Source organism: Nuphar pumila, chromosome 13, assembly GCF_984573655.1.
Source record: "Nuphar pumila chromosome 13, dmNupPumi1.hap1.1, whole genome shotgun sequence".
NCBI lineage: Eukaryota > Viridiplantae > Streptophyta > Magnoliopsida > Nymphaeales > Nymphaeaceae > Nuphar > Nuphar pumila.
Genome location: NC_143261.1, coordinates 11,285,114 through 11,293,538, shown reverse-complemented (window position 1 = coordinate 11,293,538; position 8,425 = coordinate 11,285,114). Strand labels below are relative to the sequence as shown.

Genomic DNA, 8,425 nt, shown 5'->3' with positions numbered 1-8,425 from the left:
ATTCAATCGACTTCTAAAATGACTCTTCAGCCATATAGAGGAGGTCACTAAAATAAATTAGGCCTTTATTGGTGCTAAATTTGCGCCATTAGTTTCACCAGTAATACATTTATTGACACTAAAATACTACCAGAAAAATATTTTTCTGATGCTATTTTAGCGTAAGTAAAAAGACCTTTTCTCATGCTATTTTAGCTCCAATAAAAATACCTTTACTAACGCACTAAAAATGCATGCCAGTAAAAGTGGCTAATAGAAAAATATATATACTATAATATAGTAGTATAATTCAGAGCTCGAATTTATCAAAAACTTAAAAAATCATAAATAATAAAAAAATTCTTTAAAAATACAAAACCCATGAACAACTGTGAAAAATGGCAATACCCAATTTCGGATAAGTGTTAGATAAATTGCAATACCCAATTTCCTTGCTAAATTATAAAAATCGACACTAGAACATAATGTCATTTTAGTCACCAAATATCTGACAAGAAGCAACAACCCAATTTTCCCCATCGATACAACTCTTTCCAATCACTCCCACCTTCCTCAATTGAACTGAAACTCCATAAAAAACAACAGAATAAGTACAACAACATTGAAGAAAAATGAGAAAAAAAGAGCATTACCAGAATCAAATTCTCACTTGGCCATGATAGAGACATCAACAGTTCGGCAAGAGCCTGTGCTCGACAATGCCCTCGATTCAGCCGATCTTTGCCATGGTGGCGCAAGGGTCACAAATTGGCATCTTGAAGAAGTGATCGACAATATAGTTTGATTTGTCGTCCACATAGGGCTTCCAGCCCAAATTCAGACATCCTCAGCTTGGCATCACAACCATCCTCCTTGAAGATCTCCTTGAGCTAGTTGAGGTAGTAGCGCTAGCAGAAGGGGACAACCTTAATGGGGACGACGAGGTGGCTGCCATTGTGGTCATTGATGAGCTTTGAGTTGTCAACGAAGTGATAGAAGGCGGCCTCAATCATCTTCTTGCAAAGGAGGGTGCCAATGCAGCCCTTGATGAGGTTGAGCTCAGGGTCGACATTGTTGATGGTGATGTCGAGGGAGGGGTGGTCATCGTGGACAGAGAGGGGGATGCCGAGGGAGGCAGCCTGCTCAGAGGTGCGCTTTGAGGTGGGGATGTTGACGATGTTGGTGGGATCATTGTGGGCAAGGAGGTCGCCTAGCTTTGCCACCACGAAGGCGGCATTGGAGCCCATGCTGAGGCCGAGCACCATCCTGCTCTCTCTCTCTCTATAGAGAGAGAGAGGCGGTGGTGGTCGGTGAACATAGAGAGCGAAGGAGAGAGAGAGAGAGAGAGAGAGAGAGAGAGAGAGAGAGAGAGAGAGAGAGTGGCAATGGTTATCAGTGAACACATAGAGTCAACACAAAACTCAAATTTTTTTTAAATCCTCATCTTTTTATAGGTGCACCTTATTTGTGCATCAAAAAATAATGCTAGTAAAAAGAGGAGATTTTTCTGAAAATGATTGTATTGTATGAGTAATTTGATGCATTTTTTTAAAAAAACTTATAATTTTTTATATCTTCCCATGTCTAAAATCGCAAATATATGGATGTAAAAGGACCTTTTTACCTTTCGTACATGTGAACTTCTTCTATATATGCAAACTTTCTCCCAAATATGTGACTGTTTTTTGCAGAACAGTTTTTGTTCTTAAGTTTGTATCTCTCTGCTCCAACATTAAAAGCCGATAATTTTATAGTCGTTCGACAGCTAAGACATAGTTCTATAACTTTTTAGTTTTGAGTTAGAATAAAAAATTCCTCTAGGGTTTTTGTTTCAAAATTTTAAAACCAGAATAAAAACATGCTCTGCAAACTAGAACATACATGATTACGCCTTTTTTGTCTGTTCTATGCTAGTTTTTAGCCATATGCGTTAAAAATCAAGAAAATTTTAAAAAAACAATAGAGATAGATCAAAATGTTAGCTTTTCAACACCATAAAGATCACCTTGATATGATGAACAACTGGGAGAAACATCATTTGAAAGATAGACCTGTTTAGTTGTTCTAATATGAAGTGCATGCTTTTATTCTAGTTTTGGAACTAAAATTGAGAACCATATAGCGATTTTTCATCTTTGACTAAAAACATAAAAGTTGTAGGCCTATGTCTTAGCTTTTCAAAGACTATAAAATCATAGGATTTTGACATCGGAGCAGATAGATACAAACCCAAGAACAAATATTGTTTTACAAAAAATATATATGCAATTTTCACATATATTTTCTATGATTTTCTCTTAAATATATGTAGAGTTCCTCCTATGTATGTGATTTTTGTTTAAATATATATGATTTTCTCCTAAACATATGTGATTTTCTCTGATATATGCGGGTTTCCCCTAAATATATGTGATTTTTCTCCTTTATATGCAATTTTCTCTCAAATATGTAATTTTTTTTCCTAAATATATATGATTTTCATGAACAAAAAATTGTTTATATAGAAGGAACTCCACATAAATTTAGGAAAAAATCACGTATATAAGAGAAAAATTGCATATATAAGAAGGACTTCACATATATTTGAGAGAAAATTACAAAAAATATATGCAAAAATCGCATACATAAGAGAAACTCTGCATATATTTAAGAGAAAATCATAGAAAATATATACAAAAATCATATGTTTAGAAGGAAAATCGCATATAAAGGAGGAACTTTGCATATAGTTAAGAGAAAATTATAGAAAATATATGCAAAAATCACATATATATTTTATGTAGAACAATCCATGTTCTCAGGTCTGTATCTCTCTACGCCGACATTGAAAATATGCATTTTCATAGTCACTGAAAAGCTGAGACACATGCCAATAATTTTCCTATTTTGAGTCAAAGCCAAAAATGTAATATCATGTATTTTTTTAAGATTTATAAATTTTAATAATATAAATTTTTAATTATATATTTAATTAAAATGATAAAAATCTTTAAAATAATCTTTAAAATAATCTTTAAAAATAGATGACATCAGTTGGGTCGTGGTGTGGCTCAGAGCCCACTGACAAGACCTTGATGGGCGAAATACAATTTGAGAAATTTTTTATTTTAACCCTTAAATTTGAGCAAAATTCAGAGGCAAAAATCAGGTATGTATACCAATAGATGCGCCTTGTAATTATTAGCATGTTGGTGCCCTGTTTTTCTGAAATCAAGTTACGGTTGGCTTGAAAATTTCATTTTTCAAAAATGACCGACTTCTATTTTTTCCATTTTCTGGATTAGATTCTCTTTGTTTGATCCAAGTTAATGTGGATCTAGACCCAGTCTAGGACCCATATTAACTAGGATCTGGTCCAAGCAGGATCCATATAATTTTTGAATATGGATTTGGACCTAGATCTGGATTCAAAATCCATGTATGGCGAATTTAAAGCTTTCAAATCAACTTAAAATTTAAATTAGGTTGGTAGAGTTCTACCTGGAGTAGAGTGAGTGACACCCTCTAAAATATTTCATAGAATATTATATTTAATACTATAACGAATAAATAATTAAAGAAATTAATTAAAAGAGATAATATCTAGAAGAGTCTAGAGGGGATGTCAACCTCCAGATAAGTGACTAATTAAAAAAGGGTATTATTTGGTAGGACTCTACTCTCTAAAGAGTTCTCTAGAGAGGACGTCACCCTCTAGATAAACCTTAGAAAAAAATAATAAGAAGGAGATAAATTTTTTTAGAAAACATAAAAAGAAGAGGTGGACTCCTCTCTCTCTCTAGAAATCATGATTCTAGAGAGAGAAGATACCCAAACTTGTGTGTGTGAGAGAGAGAAAGATAAGAGAAAAGAAAAAAAAAAAGAGAAAAAAAAGAAAGCAAGAAAAGAAGAAAAAGTGGAAGAGAGAAGAAAATTCAGTTCTCACCATACATCCATCGATTTCTGATCTTTTTTCTACGTTTTGATTAAGGTACAAGTTTCTCTCTAAGTTTGTACACCAAGAAATATGTATAAACAACTTTTATGTGTAGTTTAGATAGAAAAGAGAAATATGATTAAAAAATATGTATATGTACATGTATTAAGTGACAATCTCATATATTTCTTGATATTTTGATTTTCTTAATGTATTAAATCCTAAAATACATATTTTTATGTCAATTTTTTTGGTTTGATATGAGCATGCCATCAATTTTTGTTGATTTTTTATGTGCATAGATACATGCTATCGATTTCTTTTTTTTATAGTCAAGCATGTTGAATATATATATATATATATATATATATATATATATATATATATATATATATATATATATATATATATATATATATATATATATATATATATATATATATTGCCATGGTCAATCTTGCTATTTGATGACTTTTCTAAAAATCTATTGATTTTAATAGTTTTGGTATGGGAGCAGGCTGATCAGACTGCCGATGTGTTTGCATAAGCAATCTGATATGTAAAACTTATGATTTTTTGATATTTTTACGAGAAATAATAGTAAATCTAAGGCTAAAATATTATTTAAAATTAAGATAAAAATTAAATTATAATTTGAGCATTAATTAGGATTCAGAATAAATTTCAAGTTGAGATTTTTTTTCTAAATTAGGCTTTTGATTTTTAATCAGATTTAACTTGGATTTAAGCTGAACTTAAAATGGGATTTAATCTGAGTTTCAATATTAGTTAGGACTGGAATTAAGTGTGCATTTCAATTTGAAGTCTTATTGAATTTTGATTTCACTTTCTGAAGTTTTATCGATTTTGATTTGGGAATTTGAATTCAGAATCAGATTTAGATTTGAACTCAAATTTAATAAATACGTCTCAAATATTATAATTAGATTCAAATCTAAATCAATACTTAATTGAATGTCAATTCAAGTTTGAATTATATAATAATTTGAATTTTTGTTGAAATTGAAGTTGAAATTTTAAATTAAATTTTAAGGTAATACCTGTAAAACTTTTATGATATTTTTAATAAATAAAATAATATTAATGATGAATTTATGAGAAAGAAGTGTAAAAATATAAATTGAAATGAATTATAAGAAACATCTTATGAAAAATTAAAGTTGATTTGAGTTATTTTTAGTGAAATCTGCATTCAGAATCAAATTTATGAAAAAGATAGAATCTAATAAAATAACTGATAAATTTAACCGAAATAAAGTTGAATAGGATTTCAGACAAATTTATGATGATTTGATATGTATGTAATGTAAATTCAATAAACTTGAATTTAGTTTCATGAGTTTGAAATCTAATTTACAATAAAATAAAATAAAATACTCAAAACAACAATGAGTCCTGTTGACGTTGATGGAAATCACTTTCGAAGTTCATTTTTAAGAAAATGATATTTTTAGAAAAGAAATTAAATAACCTAGATAAATTAAAAATGATAATATGTACTAAATATTATACTAGGTATTGTGAAAGACTTAGAGAAAATACACTCACACGCCCAAGGATTTCATCAACCTTAGTGAAATTCCCTTTTTCAAAAATTATTTATGAGGAATTCAAAAATTGTTAGAAAAGAAATATATAATAAATAACTAAAATATCCAAAAATTTAATAAAAGACATGCACAAACATTTGAACCTAATTTAAGTTGCATTTAGAGTCACTTCACTTAAATATAAATTCTAGATTTGGAAGAATTGAAATCCAAAACACCTAAATTAATTAATTATAAAATAATTAAGTGGAATGAAAATTGTGGCTTACTAAACTTAATAAAATAGTAGGAGTCCATAGGTGGGCAATCCCATCCTATGTGGCACTCTTTTTCAAGTTTAAAAAGATGAAATGAAAGTAAAACTTGAAATTCATAAAGAATTTTAAAACTTATCAAAAAATAAGACATGAGAAAAAAAGGGTCAAAACTTACCTTATTTCTACTAGAAGCCTCCCAAGAGGGGGGGGGGGGGTCCCATCCTAGATACTTCTAGAATGGGGATGGTCGTAATATGAAGAAAAGTGAAAAGACAATGAAAAAAGGAAAGAAAGAATATATATATATATATATATATATATATATATATATATATATATATATATATATATATATATATAATATTAGTCAAACTTGCTTGCCAAGCAAGTAAGTTTGAACATTCAAACTTGAAAAGGGTCCAACCCCATGGGGGTCGACCAGCCCATGTGGCACCACATTAGACATAGTATATTGTATATATTATGGTACATATGTATACAATATAACCTAACCTAAGCTAAAGAAAATATTAACAAAAAAAAAGAAAATTTAAAAAGAAGGGAAAAGAGAAAGAAGGAGGATTAGGGATATAGAAAGAAATGTATGAAGAGATCAAGGGCTGAGATTAACCCAACCCTTAATCTCACCCTCACCTCCTATAAAACCATGGGAGGGGCTCACGCCCCCCTATTTGCCAGTTGAGAATTTTTTTCTCCTTTGTTCTCTCTTTTTCCCCTTTGCTCCCTTGATTCCTCTTTTTCCTCTCTACGAATCCCTTGTGCTCCCCCTTTTGGCCCAACAAGGAGGACACCCACGTGAGTTGCTAGAGCGTAAGGAGTTCATTGGTACGATCACCTTATATGTTTGGCAGTCGATTCATGTCTGAAGTTCGATTTTGCAAGTGTAGGAGACAATTTCGCAAAAGAGGTAGAGAGTTTTATTCTTCACACGTAAATCAAAAGTTGTAGGCACAAGTTCATCTAATTTTTCATAACGACATACCTATACCATACCCCCATATATGGGATTAGAGTGGGGTTTGTCAAAAATTTTAATAGAGAGGGTTTTCGAAAAAAAACCCTCTCAAAATTGTTTCTTGTAAAAACCGGTTTTTAAAACCGATTCAAACTATCATTAAAAAGGGGATTCATGTAAAAATTTATGTTGGACCTAATAAAATGGGGTTGATTTCAATTTCCCCTAGAAGAAATCGATTCACCCCTCACCCCACTGGACGAAATTCTGAATTAAAATAAAAAAGAAAACTATGTATGCATGTTATCGATTTTGTCAGAAATAAAATATATAATTTTTGACAAATACATGTAATATCTAGTTGTTTTTCTGCAAAATTTAGTTAAAAATTATAGTCAATATTCATGTGAATATAATGTAGTGATTAGCATAATTTTCCTTATTTTTTGTCATAAAAAAATACGTGTTTTTATGTGTCTTACTGCAAAAATTACCAAAATTATTTTTGAGGAAATAGGGTTCGGGGAGACAAATCTATTTTCTAGCCTAACAACTACAGAAATGAGATTTGTCCATGCTCATGTGAAAATATTTCAGAAATATGAATTCGAGTGGCCTATTTTGGCCCACCCGAATGCGTATTTCCCATTAATACATATTTCTAGCTTGACACCCAACCAATAAATCATTTGTATCTCCCTTGTTCAGAGGTGTTTTTATGAACAGTTTATTGCGTTGGAAAGCTAACAAAATTTTACAGCTCCTATGACATTTTGAGCTCTGTTTATGAACTAAGCACTGTTCTGTGGCAGTTATAATAGAAAAGTATAGGCTTACACTAAATCGTTCATATCTCTTTCGTCCAAAGGAATTTTTATTAACGGTTTGTGGCATCAAAAAGCTGACAAAATTCTTTGCAAACAAAAAAAATCAACTTTGTCAGACAACTATAAGATTTTTTGTCACCTCTATAACTGTAGGACAAAATTAAGTTTTTGCAAGTCTGGAACCGGTTTAAGATTCGACTATCGAATACTTGCAAATTCTATGCATGTTCGTGTGTGCCTTTGCAAATTAATATCAGATTGTTTATGAACTGTAAAAAGTTAGTTTGCTGATGGAAATTAAGTGCCCATTCATGGGGCATGAACTGAGTAATATGCTAATGCAAAAGCATGCCTTCGTGGTCTCTCGCTAATAAATAAACCAAAGTGTCCATTTTATGAATTATGATATGAATGTTAATGGACTGTACATACTGGAATTTTTATATATGAATGCCATGTACCTGACGATGATGATGTGAATGATTGGATGCATTTAATGTATAAGAAAATTTATTGTTTGTTTATGCATATGTAGGGGTGGCAATTTCTGACACGACCCGCCAACCCGACCCGTCAACCCGCCTCTTAGGCGGGTTCGGGTTGGGCTTAAGCCAACCCGTTTAATAAACGGGTCGACCCGTGTAACCCGTTTATTAAACAGTTCGGGTTCGGGTTGGGGGTATGCCAACCCGGCTGACCCGTTTAATAAACGGATTAGGCGGGTGGGTCAACCCGCCAACCCGTCTGCCAACCTGACCCGCCAACCTGAAAACCCGTTTACCCGACCCAACCCATTTATTAAATGGGTTGGTGGGTCGTGTCGGGTTACCCGTTTATTAAACGGGTCGGGTTCGTGTTTGCCACAGCCGACCCATTTAATAAATGGGTCGGGTTCGGGT

At 31.9% G+C, this 8,425-nt stretch overlaps 1 pseudogene; it reads right to left on the bottom strand.

Moving 5' to 3' along the window:
* Window positions 1–709: 709 nt before the first annotated feature.
* LOC149817747 (putative ribose-5-phosphate isomerase 3, chloroplastic pseudogene) lies at window positions 710–1,244 on the bottom strand (annotated as a pseudogene).
* Between the last annotated feature and the right edge of the window lie 7,181 nt (window positions 1,245–8,425).